The 21013-nt window shown below is 48.9% G+C and overlaps 1 protein-coding gene across 2 annotated transcripts in view; it reads left to right on the top strand.

Annotated features, from left to right (window-relative positions):
- dcaf12 (DDB1 and CUL4 associated factor 12) overlaps positions 1-21013 on the top strand; it is a 110286-nt gene that overhangs the window by 9653 nt on the left and 79620 nt on the right. The gene's annotated exons all lie outside the window — the stretch shown is intronic.

Raw genomic sequence — 21013 nt, 5'->3', positions numbered from 1 at the left:
GTCAAAATGAGCAATTCCACTATGTGTTAAAAAGTCACAGTTTGCCCCAGCCATGAGGAAATATTCCAGCTCCAAAAGTACAGAGTCACAGAGAAAATTCTTATCACCTTGAAGTTGTCTGTAAACCTCTGTAATCTTGTTTAGTCTTTCATTTTCTTCAAGCTTCTTTCATCCTCGTCGCCAATGTCACATTTGTGGCCCGAAATGTGAAGTTAATGAAACATTAAACACTAGTTTTATCAGGTAAACTTCTTAGTGTCTTTTTATTCTCCGGTTTCCTTTGTTCTCCTGCTTGTGTTCTTATCTCCCTCTCATACCACGTGACTTCCGGTACATCTCTTACATATTCATTATCATGACAGGGGAAGATCTTAAATGTTTTTTTTCTTGCATCAGTATTTACTCAGGAAACTGACACAGTCAACATAAATGAGGAAAGCAAGCAGTGAGGCCATGGATCTAATACAGGTTAAAGAAGAGGAGGTCTTAAAGCAAATAAGGGTGGATAAATCTTCATGGCGTAACAAGATATTCCCTTGGACCTTGAAGGAGGCTAGTGTAGAAATTACAGGGGCTCTGGCTGAAATATTTAAAATATTCTTAGCCACAGATGTGGATTTGAAGGTAGCTCATGTTGTTCTGTTTTTTTAAAAAATCTCCAGAAGTACCCCTGGAAATTATAGGCCAGTGAGCCTGATGTCAGTGGTTGGTAATTATTGGAAGGTGTTCTAAGAGATCGTATATACAAGTATTAGGATAGCCAAGGACTGATTAGGGATTGTCAACCTGGGTTTATGCATGGTAGGTTATGCTTAACTAATCTTGTAGAGTTTCTCGAGGAGGTTACCAAGAAACTTGAAAGAAAGGCTGTGGATATTGTCTGCATGGACTTTAGTCAGGCCTTTGACAAGGTCCCACATGGGAGATTAGTCAGGAATGTTCAGACATTTGGTATTCATGGTGAGGTAGTCATTTATTGTCATCTAATTGCACAAGTACAACCTGATGAAACAGAGTTCAGACCCAGTAGTAAACTGGATTTGACATTGGCAATGTGGGAGAAGCCAGAGAATGGTGGTGGATGTTTGCTTCTCAGGCTGGAGGACTGTGACTAGTGGTGTGCCTCAGGGATCGGTGCTGGGTCCCTTGCTGTTTATCATTTAAATTAATGATTTAGAGGAGGGTGTGGTTAACTGGGTAAGAAAATATGCGGATGATCCGAGAGAGAAAGGTTTTCTTGGATTACAGAAGGATTTGGTTTGTTTGGTAGAGTGGGCTGAAAGATAGCAGATGGAATTCAATGTAGACAAGTGTGAGGTGCTGCATTTCGGTAAAAATAACCAGAATAGGACATGTGCAGTTAAGGGGAGGGCATTGAGGTACACAGGGACCTGGGGGGGTTATGGTACAGAATTCACTGAAGGTGGATTTCCATGGAGACAGGGTAGTTAAGAAGGCATATGGTATGCTGGCCTTCATAAATCATAGTATAGAGTATAGGAGTTGGGAAGTGATCCTGTGGCTGTTTAAGGGATTGGTGAGGCCTGGTTTGGAGTACTGTGCTCAGTTCTGGTCTCCAAATTATAGAAAGGATATAGATAAGGTGGAGAGGGTGCAGAGAAGATGTACAAGGATGTTGACTAGCTTACGGCATCTGGATTACAGGGAGAGATTAAGGAGACTGGGACTTTATTCATTGGAACGTAGATGGCTGAGGGGACTTGATAGAGGCATTTAAAATTATGAAAGGAATAGATAGACTAGACAGACTCTTTCCCCTGAGGGCAGGGGAGGTTGGAACAAGAGGGGATGAGTTAAAGGTAAGGGGGAAAAACTTTAAAAGAAATATTAGAGGATGCTTTTTTCAGCGAGTGGAGGCAGAGTGGAATGATCTTCTAGAGGAGATGGTTGCGGCAGGGTCCCTTCTGTCATTTAAGAGAAGGTTGGATATGTACATGGAGGTGAAGGGGTTGGAGGGTTATGGGTGGAGTGCGGGAGTAGTGGAGTTGTTCAAATGAACCGGTACCGTCTCGAAGGGCCGAGATGGCCTGTTTCTGTGTGGTTATTATTTTTATAGATATATATCGTTATATTATTGTTTGACATCTGGTTGATAATGTAGAAAATTGGATTAGCAAATTTGCAGAAGACAGTTTAGAGGTGTGGACAGTGAAGAAGGTTTTCAAAGCTTGCAGAGGAATCTGGACCAGCTGGAAAAATGGGGTGAAAAATGGCAGATGGAATTTAATGGAGACAAGTGTGAGGTGTTGCATTTTGGAAGGGCAAACCAAGAAAGGGAATAGATGGTAAATGGTAGGATACTGAGGAGTGCAGTAGAACAGAGGGATCTAGGAATACAGATACATATTTTCCTGAAAGTGGCATCATAGTTAGAGAGGGTTGCAAAGAGAGCTGTTGGCATATTCACAAGATACATGTGCAGAAGTAGGCCCACTGTGTCTGCTCCACCATTCTAATCATGAGTTGGTCTATCCACCCACTTAGGCCCACACCCCAGCTCCATAACCCTTGATCCCCTGAGTAATAAAATACCTGTCGATCTTTGCATTAAATACACCCAACAGCCTCACTTCCACTGTTGCCTATGGCAGCAAGTTCCACAGACTCACGACCCTCTGACTAAAGAAATTTTTCGCATCTGTTTTAAATTTATTCTGAAATTATGCCCTCTTGTCCTAGAATCTCTGACCATGGGAAACATACTTGCCACATCTACTCTGTCCAGGCTTTTCAGCATTGAAATACCTGAAGTCAAATTCAGATTTATTGTCAGAGTACATACATGATATCACATTCAACCCTGAGATTCTTTTTTCTGTGGGTGAGGCAGAATTACCATTTATTGGCTGTGCAAAAAAAAGTATGCAGTATATAAATGCAAAAAAAGTAAACAGATAACCAATGCAAACAAACCGCAATACAGAGAGAGTTTTTTAAAAAACTCAATAAAGTGCACAAGAATGAGATCCTGATTAAGTATGTTGTTGAGGAGTCTGGTGGAGGGTAGTATCCTTCATCCTCTGTACTCCGAATATAGTTCAAGAGCTGACAATTGTTCCTAATAAACTAACCCTTTCATTCCTGTGATCAACCTAGTAAATCTTCACTGAACTCTCTCCAACGCCAGCACGTTTTCTCAATACAGCGCCCAAAACTGTACACAGTACTCCAAGTAAGGCCTCACCAGTGGTTTATAGTCTCAACATGTCCATCTAGAAATAAATGCCAACATTAACCATATAACCATATAACAGCACAGAACAGGCCAGTTTGGCCCAACTAGTCCATGATGTAACAAATCCCCACCCTCCTAGTCCCACTGACCAGCACGCGGACCATGTAACCAATGATCCCGCCTCAACCACGTCTGCCGGAAGCTCATTCCACATCCCTACCACCCTTTGCGTAAAGAAATTTCCCCTCATGTTCCCCTTATAATTTTCCCCCTTCAATCTTAAACCATGCCCTCTAGTTTGAATCTCCCCCACTCTTAATTGGAAAAGCCTATCCACATTTACTCTGTCTGTCCCTTTTAAAATCTTAAACACCTCTATCAAGTCTCCCCTCAATCTTTTACGCTCCAGAGAAAAAAAACCCTAGTCTGCACAACCTTTCCCTGTAACTCAAACCTTGAAATCCTGCCAACATTCTCGTCAACCTTCTCTGCACTCTCTCTATTTTGTTTATATCTTTCCTATAATTTGGTGACCAAAACTGTACACAGTACTCCAAATTTGGCCTCACCAGTGCCTTGTACAATTTCATCATAACCTCCCTACTCTTGAATTCAATACTCCGATTTATGAAGGCCAACATTCCAAATGCCTTCTTCACCACACCATCTACCTGAGTATCAGCCTTGAGGGTACTATTTACCATCACTCCTAAATCCCTTTGTTGCTCTGCACATCTCAATAGCCTACCATTTAATGGATATGACCTATTTAGATTTGCCTTTCCAAAATGTAACACCTCACGCTTATCTGTATTAAATTCCATCAGCCATTTCTCAGCCCACACCACCAGCCTTCCTAAATCACCTTTTAATCTACAGTAGTCATCCTCACTGTCCACAACACCACCAATCTTTGTATCATAGAAACATAGAAGATAGGAGCAGGAGTAGGTCATTCGACCCTCTGAGCCTGCTCCGCCATTCAACGAGATCATGGCTGAACTTAAAGTTCAGTACCCCATCCCCGCCTTCTCTCCGTAACTTTTAATACCCTTATACTGAAGAAATATATCTAATTCCCTCTTAATATATTTAATGAACCTGCCTCTACTCCCCTCTGTGGCAATGAATTCCACAGATTCACCACTCTCTGGGTAAAGAAATTCCTCCTCATCTCGGTCCTAAATGGTTTGCCTATTATCCTCAAACCATGGCCCCGGGTTCTGGATTTTCCCATCATTGGAAACATCCCATCTGCATCCATTCTGTCCAGTCCTGCCAGAATTTTATGTCTCTATGAGATCCCCTCTCAATCTTCTAAACTCCAGGGAGTACAATCCCAATTTGCGCAATCTTTCCTCATGTCATTCCTGCCATTCCAGGTATCAGCCTGGTGAATCGCCTCTGCACTCCCTCCATTGCAAGAACATCCTTCCTTAGATAAGGTGACCAAAACTGCACACAATACTCCAGGTGGGGTCTCACCAAGGCCCTGTACAGCTGCAGTAAGGTATCCTTGTTCCTATACTCAAACCCTCTTGATATGAAGGCCAACATACCATTTGCCTTTTTAACCGCCTGCTGTACCTGCATGCTCGCCTTCAGAGACTGGTGTACAAGTACCCCTAGGTCTCTCTGCACTTCCCCATCTCTTAATCTATTGCCATTCAAATAGTAATCTGCCCTCCGGTTTGTATGACCAAAGTGGATAACCTCACATTTATCCACATTGTAGTGCATTTGCCATGTATCTGCCCAGTCCCTCAGTTTATCCAAATCACACTGGAGCTTCCTGACCCCCTCTTTCGTGCACACAACCCCTCCTAGCTTAGTGTTGTCTGCAAATTTGGAGATATTACATCCAATCCCCTCATCCAGATCATTAATGTAAATTGTGAACAGCTGGGGTCCCAGTACAGATCCCTGTGGCACCCCACTGGTCACCGCCTGCCACTCAGAAAACGAGCCATTTATCCCAAATCTCTGTCTTCTACCTGCCAGCCAGTTCTCAATCCACATCAATACTTTGCCCCCAATCCCATGAGCCTTGATTTTGTAAGCCAGTCGTTTATGCGGGACCTTATCGAAGGCCTTTTGGAAGTCCAGGTACACCACATCCACTGGCTCTTCCCCCATCTATTTTACCTGTCACTATCTCAAAGAATTCCAATAGATTTGTCAAGCCTTTTGTAAATCCATGTTGACTCTGTCCGATCCCTTCTCTGCTAGTCATATGCTCCGCTATTACATCCTTAATAATGAATTCCATCATTTTGCCCACTACTGATGTAAGGCTCACCGGCCTATAATTCCCCGCTTTTTCTCTACTCCCCTTTTTAAATAATGGGGTAACATTAGCTACCCTCCAATCCATGGGTACTGATCCTGAGTCTATCGATTTCTGGAAAATAATTCTTAAAGCATCTGTTATCTGAATGGCCACTTCCTTAAGTAGATGTAGGATGTAGATTATCAGGCCCTTGGGATTTATCGGCCTTCAATCCCATCAATTTCTCCAAGACCATGTCCTTAGAGATACTGATTTCTTTCAGTTCCTCCCTTGCATTAGTCTCTATGTTTCCCAACATCCTTGGGAGGTTATTTGTATCCTCTCTTGTAAAAACAGAACTAAAGTAAGAATTTAATTGGTCTGCCATTTCCTTGTTCCCCATTATATATTCCCTTGATTCCGACTGCAAAGGACCTACTCTGGATTTCACCAATCTTTTCCTCTTGACATATTTATAAAAGCTTTTGTAGTCGGTTTTTATATTTGCCGCAAGCTTACTTTCGTAATTTATTTTTGCTCTCTTGATTAGTCCCTTTGTCCTCCTTTGATGCATCTTGAACTGCTCCCAGTCTTCGGTTGTGGTACTTTTTTTGGCCAATTGATATGCTCTCTCTTTGGATCTAATGCTGTCTCTAATTTCCCTTGTTATCAATGGTTGAGTCACCTTTTTTGTTTTATTTTTATGCCAAACCGGTATAAATGATTTTTGCAATTTCTCCATTAGATCTGTGAATGCTTTCCATTGTCTATCCACAGTCAACTCCCCCATAAACACCACCCAATCAATCTTACTCAACTCCCGTCTCATACCATCATAATTCCCTTTATTTAAATTCAGGACCTTAGTCTCGGTTTTAATTTCATCACTCTCCATGTCGAGTGAGAATTCGATCATATTGTGATCGCTCCTACCCAAAGGGCCTCGCACAACAAGATTGCTGATTAACCCCTTATCATTGCATAATACCCAATCTAAAATGGCCTGCTCCTGAGTTGGTTCCTCGACATATTGGTCTAGATAACCGTCCCGTAAACATTCAAGGAATTCCTCCTCCTCAGTATTTTTACTAATTTGGCTAGTCCAATCTATATGCAAGTTAAAGTCTCCCATGATGACAGCTGTTCCCTTATTGCACGCTTTTCTAATTTCTCTTTTAATGCCTTCCCTCACCTCTACACTATTATTTGGAGGCCTATATACCACCCCCACTAACGTTTTCCGCCCCTTGCGATTCCTCAGTTCTACCCATATAGATTCCGCATCTTCCGAGTTGATATCCTTTCTGTCAATCGTGTTGGTCCCTTCTCTCACCATCAATACTACCCCACCCCCTTTTCTTTCTTGTCGATCCCTCCTAAATATCGTATACCCTGCGATGTTAAGTTCCCAGGCTTGCCCACCTTGCAGCCATGTTTCTGTAATCCCAATCAAATCATATTTGTTTATCTCAATTTCCACAGCTAATTCATCCACCTTGTTCCAAATGCTTCTTGCATTAAGATATAAAGCCTTCAGATTTGCTTTTTTCACCCTCCTTGCTCTTTTTGATTTTTTACTTTTGCTGCCTAACCTAACTTTTCCTGTTTTCTCTTTTCTGTCCTTTGCCCTATCATACAGGTTCCCACCCCCCTGCCAAATTAGTTTAAACCGCACCCGACGGCTGTACCAAACCTAGCTGCCAATATATTGATCCCTTTTGGGTTTAGGTGTAACCCATCCTTCTTGTAGAGGTCATGCCTTCCCCAAAAGAGATCCCAATGATCCAAGAAGCCAAAACCCTGTCCTTTACACCAGCTCCTCAGCCACACATTCATTTTTCTTAACCTTCCATTTTTGTCCTCAGTTGCACTTGACACAGGTAGCAAACCAGAGATCACCACCCTGGCAGTCCTATTTCTTAGTTTCTGTCCTAGCTCTCTGTAATCCTTTTTCAGTACTTCCTTCTTCTTTTTATCTATGTCATTGGTACCCACATGTACCAAGACATCAGGCTGTTCGCCTTCCCCTTTTAGAATACCCTGGACCCGATTTGAGTATCCTGCACCCTTGCACCAGGGAGGCAGCACACCATGCGGGCATACCTATCTGACTCACAGAATCTCCTGTCTGTATTTCTGACAATGGAGTCCCCAATGACCACTGCATTCCACTTTACCTTTTGGTCCACCATCCCAGGCTCAGTGCCAGTGACCTGGTCACTGCTGGCAGCTTCTGTCAGTCCATCTCCCTCAACAGCATCCAACAAAATATACCTGTTACTGAGAGGGATATTCCCAGGTGTGCTCTTCATTTTCCTGGTATTTTTCTTCCCTCCCCTGACAGTTACCCACTTACCTGACACATCTGGTCTTGTGGTAACTATGTCCCTGAAAGTTGAATCTATCAACTCCTCACTCTCCCTTACCAGCATAGGTCCTCAAGTTGCAGCTCCAGTTTCCCATCTCGGTCCTTAAGGAACTGCATCTCGGTGCACCTGACGCAGATGTGGCTATTTGGGAGGGTGGGACTCACCCATGGTTCCCACATCTGACATCCAGTACAAAGCACTAACCCCATAGGCATGACTGAGCTAAAATAATGCCACTTACCTTTTTCCTCGCCTGCTTTTGCCTAAGCCTGTTGAGCCAAAGGCTGGAAGTCCCACTCCTTCAGTGCCCCACTCACTCAGTCCGCAAACTTGCTTATCCAATTCTCCACCCCTACTTCCAAATCGTTAATATATATAACAAACAATAGTGGACCCAGGACCGATCCCTGAGGAACTCCACTAGTCACCTGCCTCCAATTGGACAAACAATTTTCTACCACTACTCTCTGACACCTCCCATCCAACCATTGCTGAATCCATTTCGCTACCTCCTTATTTATACCTAATGCCTCCACCTTTTTTCCTAACCTCCTGTGGGGAACTTTGTCAAAAGCTTTACTAAAGTCTAAATAGACAACATCCACAGCTTTCTCTTCATCAACCTTTTTTGTAACCCCCTCGAAAAACTCAATCAGGTTTGTCAAGCATGATCTACCCCTGACAAAACCATGCTGATTACTCCCTATCAATCCCTGTACCTCCAAATATTTGTAAATACCATCCCTCAGAACACTTTCCATCAACTTGCCCACCACAGACGTCAGATTCACAGGCCTATAATTCCCAGGTTTACATTTGGACCCTTTCTTAAACAGCAGAACCACATGCGCCACCCTCAAATCCTTTGGCACTCCCCCGTGGCCAGTGACAACCTAAATATCTCTGTAAATGGCTCCACTATCTGTCCACAAGCCTCCCTGAGTGTACTTGGGAATATTTTGTCCGGACCTGGAGATTTATCCACCTTTATCTTTTTCAACATAGTCATCACGACCTCCTCAGTTATCCTTATATGCTTCATGACCTCCCCACTAGTTTTCTTTACTTCAACTGGTTCAATATTTTTTTCCCTAGTGAATACCGAGGCAAAGAAATCATTCAAAATTTCCCCCATTTCCTCTGACTTCTCACTCAGCCTACCCTCGCTATCTACGAGGGGTCCAATTTTATCCCTCACTAATCTTTTACTTTTAATGTACCTATAGAAACTCTTTGGATTTATTTTTACTCTGTCTGCCAAAGCCTCTTCATGCCTTTTTTTTGGCCTTTCTAATTTCTTTCTTAAGATTCCTTCTACACTCCTTGTAGTCCTTCTTCAACTTCTCAGCTCCCTGCTCTTTATACCTCTTGTACACTTCCCTTTTTCTCCTAACCAAATTTCCAATATTCCTCGAAAACCAAGCCTCCCTATGACTTCCAGCTTTTCCTTTGATCCTCACTGGGACATATCTACTCTGTACCCTTAAAATTTCTTTTTTGAATATCCTCCATTTTTCATTTACATCCTTACCTGAAAATATCCTGTCCCACACAATACTCCCCAAACCCCTTCTTATTCCTTTGAAATTTGCTCTTCTCCAATCCAGAACTCAACTTTAGGCCCCTCCTTGCTCTTCCCTAAAACTACCCGAAAACTAACAGAATTATGATCACTAGACCCAATTGGTTCTCCAACATTAATGTCCGATACCTGACCTAGCTCATTCCCTAACAGGAGATCTAGTATTACACCATCCAGAGTCGGTTCTTCTACTAATTGATTTAGAAAACAATCTTGAACACATTTAACAAACTCTAGCCCATCCAACCCTCTAACTGTATGGGTATCCCAATCAATGTGAGGGAAGTTAAAATCTCCCATGATCACTACCTTATGATTCTCACACATATACGTTATCTCCCTACAAATTTGTTCCTCTAATTTTCTTGGCCCATTTGGTGGTCTGTAATACACCCCTATTACCACCCTCATGCCTCCTTCACCCCTCAATTCCACCCAAACAGCCTCACTGGACGATCCCTCCAGACCATCCTGCCACCTCACGGCAGTAATGTCCTCCTTAACAGGCAGAGCAACTCCTCCTCCTTTTTTACCCCCTAATCTATCACATCTGAAACAAATGTATCCTGGAATATTAAGTTGCCAGTCCTGCCCCTCCTGTAGCCAGGTCTCACTAATTGCCACAATATCATGACCCCAAGTATCTGTCCATGCTCTAAGCTCATCTACCTTGTTCACTATGCTTCTTGCATTAAAATATATGCATTTCAGAGAATGACCCTCACCTATATTCTCTTTTCTACTTTTTACCCTAATCTCCATCCTACCTTTGTTATCATTATTATTTTGCATTTGCATTCTTCACCACTGACACAACCAGGAGGTCAACCTTTCGGGCACACATGTCAAACTCTGGCCTGCGGGCCAAATTTGGCCCGCGATATAATTATATTCGGCCTGCAAGATCATTTCAAAAATGTATTAGAGGTGGCCCGCCCTGCAGCGAGAGCCGATGCTGTTTTTTGGTAATGTCACCCCCACCACCCTCCCCCTTCATTGCACATCCTTCCCCATTGTAACACGAGAAATTGTAACACGAGAAGTCTGTCGATGTCATCAGCCGGCAAGCCAGTTGGAAGGCTCCCCGCACAACCAGTCACTTCTCCCATCTGTCGAGCGGTGCGGCGGATGGGCGAGCGCCTGTGATTTCCTGTCGGCGCGACGGGCATGGCAAGCTGCGCACGGCCCCCGGGCAGCGCGAGCCCCGCGCGACTGGCACCGGACGGCCCTTCCACAGCACGAGCGCACTTCTCCCGGTCGCCACAACATTCAGCGCTTACACCCACGCGGACCCCAGGGACGGCTGGTTCGGCCCTGCACATGAAGAGAGAGATGGTGGCTGTCCGCAAAGGCTGATCGGCAGCGCGCTGGGCCTGTGTGAGTGGGTAAGCAGGGGTGGGGAGAGGGTGTAGGTGAGGAGTAATGGGCAGGGGAAGTTATGGTGGTGCAAGGAGCAGTTAGAGGGAGGGATGAGTAGAAGGAGGGGTGGATAGGGGAAAAGGGGAGGGGCAGGGCGAGTAGGTGTTTAACTTGAACATTTTCATTTTTGTGCAATGGCTATGAGATACCACACTCCCATATTCTGTGTTAATAACCCTAATTAAAGGTGATAATTGGCTAAAAATAACTAACCTTACATTTTAGCCAATTATGACCTTTAATCAGGATTGTTAATAGACTATTGGAGTGTGGTATCTCATAGCCGCTGTACAATTTCTTGATTCCCAACTTGTGAAAGAAATGGAGAGTGAACAAAAGTATTCAGGCACACTTCTAGAGCAAAAACTTTTGATATTTGAAATTGATAACTACATGTAAGTAATACTATCAGTGTTACATAATGGCTGTTTGGGTTGGGTGGGGGTGATTGGTAGGAAATATGAAAGCTTAAAGGGATGGTAGCAAAAACTATTATAACCTTTCATCAAGGATATAAATCACTGAATATATAATGATCTGAGAAAGCTAGCATAATTTTGTTAATAATTAAGACTATTTTAAACTTACCAAAATGGAGGACATGCAGGGTCAGTGTCAGAAACTCTTTTGGTGGGGGGGTGGGAGGGAGGGTGCCGCCTTCACACTTCCTTCTCATTGCATATGCGCCAGCCAGCACTTTGTGTGCTGCTGTTACACTTTCCCCCTCATTGTGCATGTGCCAGCTGGGACAATTTGGAGCCCCTTTATAATATATGCTGCAGGCCCTGCGCTACCTTAATCCAGCACTGTCTGCAAGATTTTGGTATACTCAGCACCACCTATTTTGGTATCATCTGCAAATTTAGACACAAAGCCATCTATTGCATAATCCAAATCATTGATATACAGCATAAAGTGAAGCACCCCCAACACTGTCCCCTTCAGAACACCACTGGTAACTGGTAGCCAACCAGAATAGGATTCCTACTTTTTCCTACCACCCAGCTAGGGCTCGAGCCATGCGAGTATCCTTCCTGTAATTCCAAGGACTTTCATCTTGTTCAGCAGCCTTGTGTGTGGCACCTCATCAAAGGCCTTTAGATGATCCAAATACACAACAGCCAATGCATCTCCTCTGTCTGTCCAACTTGCAATCTCTTCAAATAATTGCAATAAGCTTGTAAGGCATGATTTTCCTTTAAGGAAACAATGCTGATTTGGGCCTTTTTTTTAATGCACTTCCAGTTGCTATATTCCTTAATCTCCTTGACAATCAACTCCAACAGCTTCCCAACCCACTGACATCAGGCTAAAAGGTCTATAATTTCCTTTCTGCTGCCTCGCTCCCTTCTTAAACAGTGGAGTGATATTTGCAATCCTCCAGTCCACTGGAACTATACCAGACTCCATTGATTCCTGGTAGATTGTTACCAATGCCTCCACAATTTCTACAGCTGCCTCCTTCAGAACCCAAGGGTACATTCCATCTAGTCTGGGAGACTTATCTATCTTTAGACTATTTAGCTTCGCAAGTACCTTCTTTCTCATGATCTTGACCGCACTAATTTCTGAGAGATCCATGAGAGTCTGGTTATGCTTTAAAGTTTTCCACCATGACGACTGATCCAAAATATTTATTTGTCTTCAATGACAATTTTCTGTTTGTCCGGACTCACTCACTCACTCACTCACTCACTCACTCACTCACTCACTCACTCACTCACTCACTCACTCACTCACTCACTCACTCACTCACTCACTCACTCACTCACTCACTCACTCACTCACTCACTCACTCACTCACTCACTCACTCACTCACTCACTCACTCACTCACTCACTCACTCACTCACTCCCACTACCCTCCCTCCCTCCCACTACCCTCCCTCCCTCCCACTACCCTCCCTCCCTCCCACTACCCTCCCTCCCTCCCACTACCCTCCCTCCCTCCCACTACCCTCCCTCCCTCCCACTACCCTCCCTCCCTCCCACTACCCTCCCACTACCCTCCCTCCCACCCTCCCACTACCCTCCCTCCCTCCCTCCCTCGCCTCTACCCTCCCTCCCTCCCTCCACTACCACTCCCTCCTCCTCCACTACCCTCCTCCCTCCCTCCCTCCACTACCCTCCTCTCCCACTCCCCTCCCTCCCTCCCACTACCCTCCTCCCTCCCTCCCTCCCTCCTCCCTCCCTCCCACTTACCCTCCCTCCCTCCCTCCCACTACCCTCCTCCCTCCCTCCCTACCCTCCCTCCTTCCCTCCCACTACCCTCTCCTCCCTCTACCCCTCCCTCCCACTACCCTCCCTCCCTCCTCCCACTACCCTCCCTCCACTTACCCTCCCTCCCTCCTCCCACTACCCTCCTCCCTCCCTCCTCCCACTACCCTCCTCCCTCCTCCCTCCCACTACCCTCCCTCCTCCCTCCCAACTCCCTCCCTCCCCGTCCCTCCCTCCCACTACCCTCCCTCCTCCTCTCCACTACCCTCCCTCCCACTACCCTCCCACTACCCTCTCCCTCCCACTACCCCTCCTCCCACTACCCTCCACTACCCTCCCTCCCACTACCTCCACTACCCTCCCCTCCCACTACCCTCCCTCCCTCCTCCCACTAACCTCCTCCCTCCCTCCCACTACCCTCCCTCCCTCCCTCCCACTACCCTCCCTCCCTCCCTCCCACTACCCTCCCTCCCTCCCTCCCACTACCCTCCCTCCCTCCCACTACCCTCCCTCCCTCCCACTACCCTCCCTCCCTCCCACTACCCTCCCTCCCTCCCTCCCACTACCCTCCCTCCCTCCCTCCCACTACCCTCCCTCCCTCCCTCCCACTACCCTCCCTCCCTCCCTCCCACTACCCTCCCTCCCTCCCTCCCACTACCCTCCCTCCCTCCCTCCCACTACCCTCCCTCCCTCCCTCCCACTACCCTCCCTCCCTCCCTCCCACTACCCTCCCTCCCTCCCTCCCACTACCCTCCCTCCCTCCCTCCCACTACCCTCCCTCCCTCCCTCCCACTACCCTCCCTCCCTCCCTCCCACTACCCTCCCTCCCTCCCTCCCACTACCCTCCCTCCCTCCCTCCCACTACCCTCCCTCCCTCCCTCCCACTACCCTCCCTCCCTCCCTCCCACTACCCTCCCTCCCTCCCTCCCACTACCCTCCCTCCCTCCCTCCCACTACCCTCCCTCCCTCCCTCCCACTACCCTCCCTCCCTCCCTCCCACTACCCTCCCTCCCTCCCTCCCACTACCCTCCCTCCCACTACCCTCCCTCCCTCCCTCCCTCCCACTACCCTCCCTCCCTCCCTCCCTCCCACTACCCTCCCTCCCTCCCTCCCTCCCACTACCCTCCCTCCCTCCCTCCCTCCCACTACCCTCCCTCCCTCCCTCCCTCCCACTACCCTCCCTCCCTCCCTCCCTCCCACTACCCTCCCTCCCTCCCTCCCACTACCCTCCCTCCCTCCCTCCCACTACCCTCCCTCCCTCCCTCCCACTACCCTCCCTCCCTCCCTCCCACTACCCTCCCTCCCTCCCTCCCACTACCCTCCCTCCCTCCCACTACCCTCCCTCCCACTACCCTCCCACTACCCTCCCTCCCACTACCCTCCCACTACCCTCCCTCCCACTACCCTCCCACTACCCTCCCTCCCACTACCCTCCCTCCCACTACCCTCCCACTACCCTCCCTCCCACTACCCTCCCTCCCACTACCCTCCCTCCCACTACCCTCCCTCCCACTACCCTCCCTCCCTCCCTCCCACTACCCTCCCTCCCTCCCTCCCACTACCCTCCCTCCCACTACCCTCCCTCCCTCCCTCCCACTACCCTCCCTCCCTCCCTCCCTCCCACTACCCTCCCTCCCTCCCTCCCTCCCTCCCTCCCTCACACTGCACTCACTCCCTCCCTCCCTCACACTGCACTCACTCCCTCCCTCCCTCACACTGCACTCACTCCCTCCCTCCCTCACACTGCACTCACTCCCTCCCTCCCTCACACTGCACTCACTCCCTCCCTCCCTCACACTGCACTCACTCCCTCCCTCCCTCACACTGCACTCACTCCCTCCCTCCCTCACACTGCACTCACTCCCTCCCTCCCTCACACTGCACTCACTCCCTCCCTCCCTCACACTGCACTCACTCCCTCCCTCCCTCACACTGCACTCACTCCCTCCCTCCCTCCCACTACCCTCCCTCCCTCCCTCCCACTACCCTCCCTCCCTCCCTCCCACTACCCTCCCTCCCTCCCTCACACTGCACTCCCTCCCTCCCTCCCTCACACTGCACTCCCTCCCTCACACTGCACTCCCTCCCTCACACTGCACTCCCTCCCTCACACTGCACTCCCTCCCTCACACTGCACTCCCTCCCTCACACTGCACTCCCTCCCTCCCTCCCTCACTCCCTCACTCACACTGCACTCCCTCCCTCCCTCACTCACACTGCACTCCCTCCCTCCCTCACTCACACTGCACTCCCTCCCTCCCTCACTCACACTGCACTCCCTCCCTCCCTCACTCACACTGCACTCCCTCCCTCCCTCACTCACACTGCACTCCCTCACTCACACTGCACTCCCTCACTCACACTGCACTCCCTCACTCACACTGCACTCCCTCACTCACACTGCACTCCCTCACTCACACTGCACTCCCTCACTCACACTGCACTCCCTCACTCACACTGCACTCCCTCACTCACACTGCACTCCCTCACTCACACTGCACTCCCTCACTCACACTGCACTCCCTCACTCACACTGCACTCCCTCACTCACACTGCACTCCCTCACTCACACTGCACTCCCTCACTCACACTGCACTCCCTCACTCACACTGCACTCCCTCACTCACACTGCACTCCCTCACCACACTGCACTCCCTCACACACTGCACTCCCTCACTCACACTGCACTCCCTCACTCACACTGCACTCCCTCACTCACACTGCACTCCCTCACTCACACTGCACTCCCTCACTCACACTGCACTCCCTCACTCACACTGCACTCCCTCACTCACACTGCACTCCCTCACTCACACTGCACTCCCTCACTCACACTGCACTCCCTCACTCACACTGCACTCCCTCACTCACACTGCACTCCCTCACTCACACTGCACTCCCTCACTCACACTGCACTCCCTCACTCACACTGCACTCCCTCACTCACACTGCACTCCCTCACTCACACTGCACTCCCTCTCTCACACTGCACTCCCTCTCTCACACTGCACTCCCTCTCTCACACTGCACTCCCTCTCTCACACTGCACTCCCTCTCTCACACTGCACTCCCTCTCTCACACTGCACTCCCTCTCTCACACTGCACTCCCTCTCTCACACTGCACTCCCTCTCTCACACTGCACTCCCTCTCTCACACTGCACTCCCTCTCTCACACTGCACTCCCTCTCTCACACTGCACTCCCTCTCTCACACTGCACTCCCTCTCTCACACTGCACTCCCTCTCTCACACTGCACTCCCTCTCTCACACTGCACTCCCTCTCTCACACTGCACTCCCTCTCTCACACTGCACTCCCTCTCTCACACTGCACTCCCTCTCTCACACTGCACTCCCTCTCTCACACTGCACTCCCTCTCTCACACTGCACTCCCTCTCTCACACTGCACTCCCTCTCTCACACTGCACTCCCTCTCTCACACTGCACTCCCTCTCTCACACTGCACTCCCTCTCTCACACTGCACTCCCTCTCTCACACTGCACTCCCTCTCTCACACTGCACTCCCTCTCTCACACTGCACTCCCTCTCTCACACTGCACTCCCTCTCTCACACTGCACTCCCTCTCTCACACTGCACTCCCTCTCTCACACTGCACTCCCTCTCTCACACTGCACTCCCTCTCTCACACTGCACTCCCTCTCTCACACTGCACTCCCTCTCTCACACTGCACTCCCTCCCTCACACTGCACTCCCTCCCTCACACTGCACTCCCTCCCTCACACTGCACTCCCTCCCTCACACTGCACTCCCTCCCTCACACTGCACTCCCTCCCTCACACTGCACTCCCTCCCTCCCTCCCTCACACTGCACTCCCTCCCTCCCTCCCTCACACTGCACTCCCTCCCTCCCTCACTCACACTGCACTCCCTCCCTCCCTCACTCACACTGCACTCCCTCCCTCCCTCACTCACACTGCACTCCCTCCCTCCCTCACTCACACTGCACTCCCTCCCTCCCTCACTCACACTGCACTCCCTCCCTCCCTCACTCACACTGCACTCCCTCCCTCCCTCACTCACACTGCACTCCCTCCCTCCCTCACTCACACTGCACTCCCTCACTCACACTGCACTCCCTCACTCACACTGCACTCCCTCACTCACACTGCACTCCCTCACTCACACTGCACTCCCTCACTCACACTGCACTCCCTCACTCACACTGCACTCCCTCACTCACACTGCACTCCCTCACTCACACTGCACTCCCTCACTCACACTGCACTCCCTCACTCACACTGCACTCCCTCACACACTGCACTCCCTCACACACTGCACTCCCTCACACACTGCACTCCCTCACACACTGCACTCCCTCACTCACACTGCACTCCCTCACTCACACTGCACTCCCTCACTCACACTGCACTCCCTCACTCACACTGCACTCCCTCACTCACACTGCACTCCCTCACTCACACTGCACTCCCTCACTCACACTGCACTCCCTCACTCACACTGCACTCCCTCACTCACACTGCACTCCCTCACTCACACTGCACTCCCTCACTCACACTGCACTCCCTCTCTCACACTGCACTCCCTCTCTCACACTGCACTCCCTCTCTCACACTGCACTCCCTCTCTCACACTGCACTCCCTCTCTCACACTGCACTCCCTCTCTCACACTGCACTCCCTCTCTCACACTGCACTCCCTCTCTCACACTGCACTCCCTCTCTCACACTGCACTCCCTCTCTCACACTGCACTCCCTCTCTCACACTGCACTCCCTCTCTCACACTGCACTCCCTCTCTCACACTGCACTCCCTCTCTCACACTGCACTCCCTCTCTCACACTGCACTCCCTCTCTCACACTGCACTCCCTCTCTCACACTGCACTCCCTCTCTCACACTGCACTCCCTCTCTCACACTGCACTCCCTCTCTCACACTGCACTCCCTCTCTCACACTGCACTCCCTCTCTCACACTGCACTCCCTCTCTCACACTGCACTCCCTCTCTCACACTGCACTCCCTCTCTCACACTGCACTCCCTCTCTCACACTGCACTCCCTCTCTCACACTGCACTCCCTCTCTCACACTGCACTCCCTCTCTCACACTGCACTCCCTCTCTCACACTGCACTCCCTCTCTCACACTGCACTCCCTCTCTCACACTGCACTCCCTCTCTCACACTGCACTCCCTCTCTCACACTGCACTCCCTCTCTCACACTGCACTCCCTCTCTCACACTGCACTCCCTCTCTCACACTGCACTCCCTCTCTCACACTGCACTCCCTCTCTCACACTGCACTCCCTCTCTCACACTGCACTCCCTCTCTCACACTGCACTCCCTCTCTCACACTGCACTCCCTCTCTCACACTGCACTCCCTCTCTCACACTGCACTCCCTCTCTCACACTGCACTCCCCCACTCACACTACACTCCCCCACTCACACTACACTCCCCCACTCACACTACACTCCCCCACTCACACTACACTCCCCCACTCACACTACACTCCCCCACTCACACTACACTCCCCCACTCACACTACACTCCCCCACTCACACTACACTCCCCCACTCACACTACACTCCCCCACTCACACTACACTCCCCCACTCACACTACACTCCCCCACTCACACTACACTCCCCCACTCACACTACACTCCCCCACTCACACTACACTCCCCCACTCACACTACACTCCCCCACTCACACTACACTCCCCCACTCACACTACACTCCCCCACTCACACTACACTCCCCCACTCACACTACACTCCCCCACTCACACTACACTCCCCCACTCACACTACACTCCCCCACTCACACTACACTCCCCCACTCACACTACACTCCCCCACTCACACTACACTCCCCCACTCACACTACACTCCCCCACTCACACTACACTCCCCCACTCACACTACACTCCCCCACTCACACTACACTCCCCCACTCACACTACACTCCCCCACTCACACTACACTCCCCCACTCACACTACACTCCCCCACTCACACTACACTCCCCCACTCACACTACACTCTAATAAAAAGCTTTCAGTATTTTCTGTGAGATTACTTTCTAACCTATAGCTATTATTTTATCTCATCATCTGCATGTCATCCTTGCTGTACATTATTTTCACTTTACTGCTATTTCTCCCTTTTGCCCATGCACTCTAGTTCCTATCGCATGTCAAATTAGTTTAAACCCTCCCAAATTACTACATTAAACTTGCCTGCCAGGATATTATTCCCCTTTGGGTTCAGGTGTTACCCATCCTTTTAGTATTGGTCGTGCCTTCCCCAAAAGAGATTCCAATGATCCAAGAATCTGAGCCCTGCATCGACTTCTCAGATCTGCCTGATCTCGCTATTGTCATCGCAAGCACATGGCACAGGAAGTAATCCTGGGATTACCACCCTGGATGTCCTGCTTCTCTGCTTTCTCCCTAATTCCCTGTATCCCCTCTTCAGGGCTCCTGACTTATCTTACCTATGGCATTGGAACCAACATGTACCAAGACTTCTGGCTGTTGGCCCTGTCCCCTCAGAATATTCTGGACATCATTTGAGACATCCCACATCCTGGCTCCAGAGAGGCAACACACCATTTGGGTGTCTTTATCAAGCTCAGAATCTCCTGTCTGTTCTTTCTGTGGAATCTCCTATCACGATTGCATGCCTCTTCGGTGTCTCTGCTACAGAGCCATACTCCTTAGTAGAGCCCTAGTCCCTCTGGCCGTCTTCTGTCAGGTCATCCCAATACTATCCAGAATGATAAACCAATTGCTGATGAGGGATGGCCACAGAGGTATTCTCTACATATTCCCTGTGGCCCTCGTAAATCAAAGTATTGAGTATAGGAGTTGGGATGTTATGTTAAAGTTATGTAAAACATTGATGAGGCTAAATTGTGTGCAGTTTTGGTCACCTAGCTACAGGAAAGGTATCAATAAGATAGAAAGAGTGCAGAGAGGATTTACTAGGATGTTTCCCAGACTTTAGGAATTGAGTTACAGGGGAAGGTTAAATAGGTTAAGACTTTGTTTTTCCATGGCACATAGAAGAATGAGGGGAGATTTGATAGAGGTATTTAAAAACTGAGGGGTATAGAAAGAGTAAATGTTGGTAGCTTTTTTCCACTGAGGGTAGGTGAGAACATAGGTTAAGAGCGAAAGGGGAAAAGTTGAGGGGGAATCTTATTCACAGAGACTGGTGGGAGTGTGGAACAAACTGCCAGCTGAAGTGGTGAATGTGGGCTCAATTTTAACAAGAACAAAATTTGGGCAGGTACATGGATGGGAGGGGTGTGAAGGTCTATGGAAGGGGGCAGGTCAGGGGGACTTGGCATAAAAATAGTTCAGGACAGACTAGACGCGAAACAGCCTTTTTCTGTGCTGTATTGTTCTCTAGTTCTTTTTTTGTTACAATCGAGTTAAAATGTCAATGTTCATTTTTGTCCTATCCTCCAACATCATTAAAACAGATTCTCTGGGAATTTATGTAATTGGTTTTTGTGGTGCTTTGATATCAATTTGGCTATCATGTTTTGGTTTGTATTTGGTATGTGAGCCAACTTGGAATTCGCTTCTTATCTCAATGCTACTTTGAAAATTGTAGAATGAGATGACAGTTCAGAGATGGTTCTATTTGTATGGAACTGGCTTTGCACGCGAGTCATTTTGAGTAAGAATATCAGATTTCCTTTCGTGGAGGATGTTGATGAACCAGTGATTGTTTTCTTGCTTTTTTCTGTTTTCTAATATCAGTGTTTAATTTACAATGAACGTATTCTGAAAAGATCACAATAGAATTTGAACTCCTAAAATATTGGCATAGAACTTTGAATGTTATGGCTTTGTATGTTGTAATTGTAACTACATTTGATTCTGAAAGGCTTTGGAATGACCTGAGACACAAAGGTGTCAAAATCTTATCAGCGTTATCTTTGTTGTTCGATTTGTCACTCTATC

The sequence above is a fragment of the Narcine bancroftii genome, chromosome 3, assembly GCF_036971445.1.
Source record: "Narcine bancroftii isolate sNarBan1 chromosome 3, sNarBan1.hap1, whole genome shotgun sequence".
NCBI classification, from domain to species: Eukaryota; Metazoa; Chordata; class Chondrichthyes; order Torpediniformes; family Narcinidae; genus Narcine; species Narcine bancroftii.
Note: the sequence above shows the minus strand (reverse complement) of the source record. Positions and strands in the feature narration are given on the sequence as shown.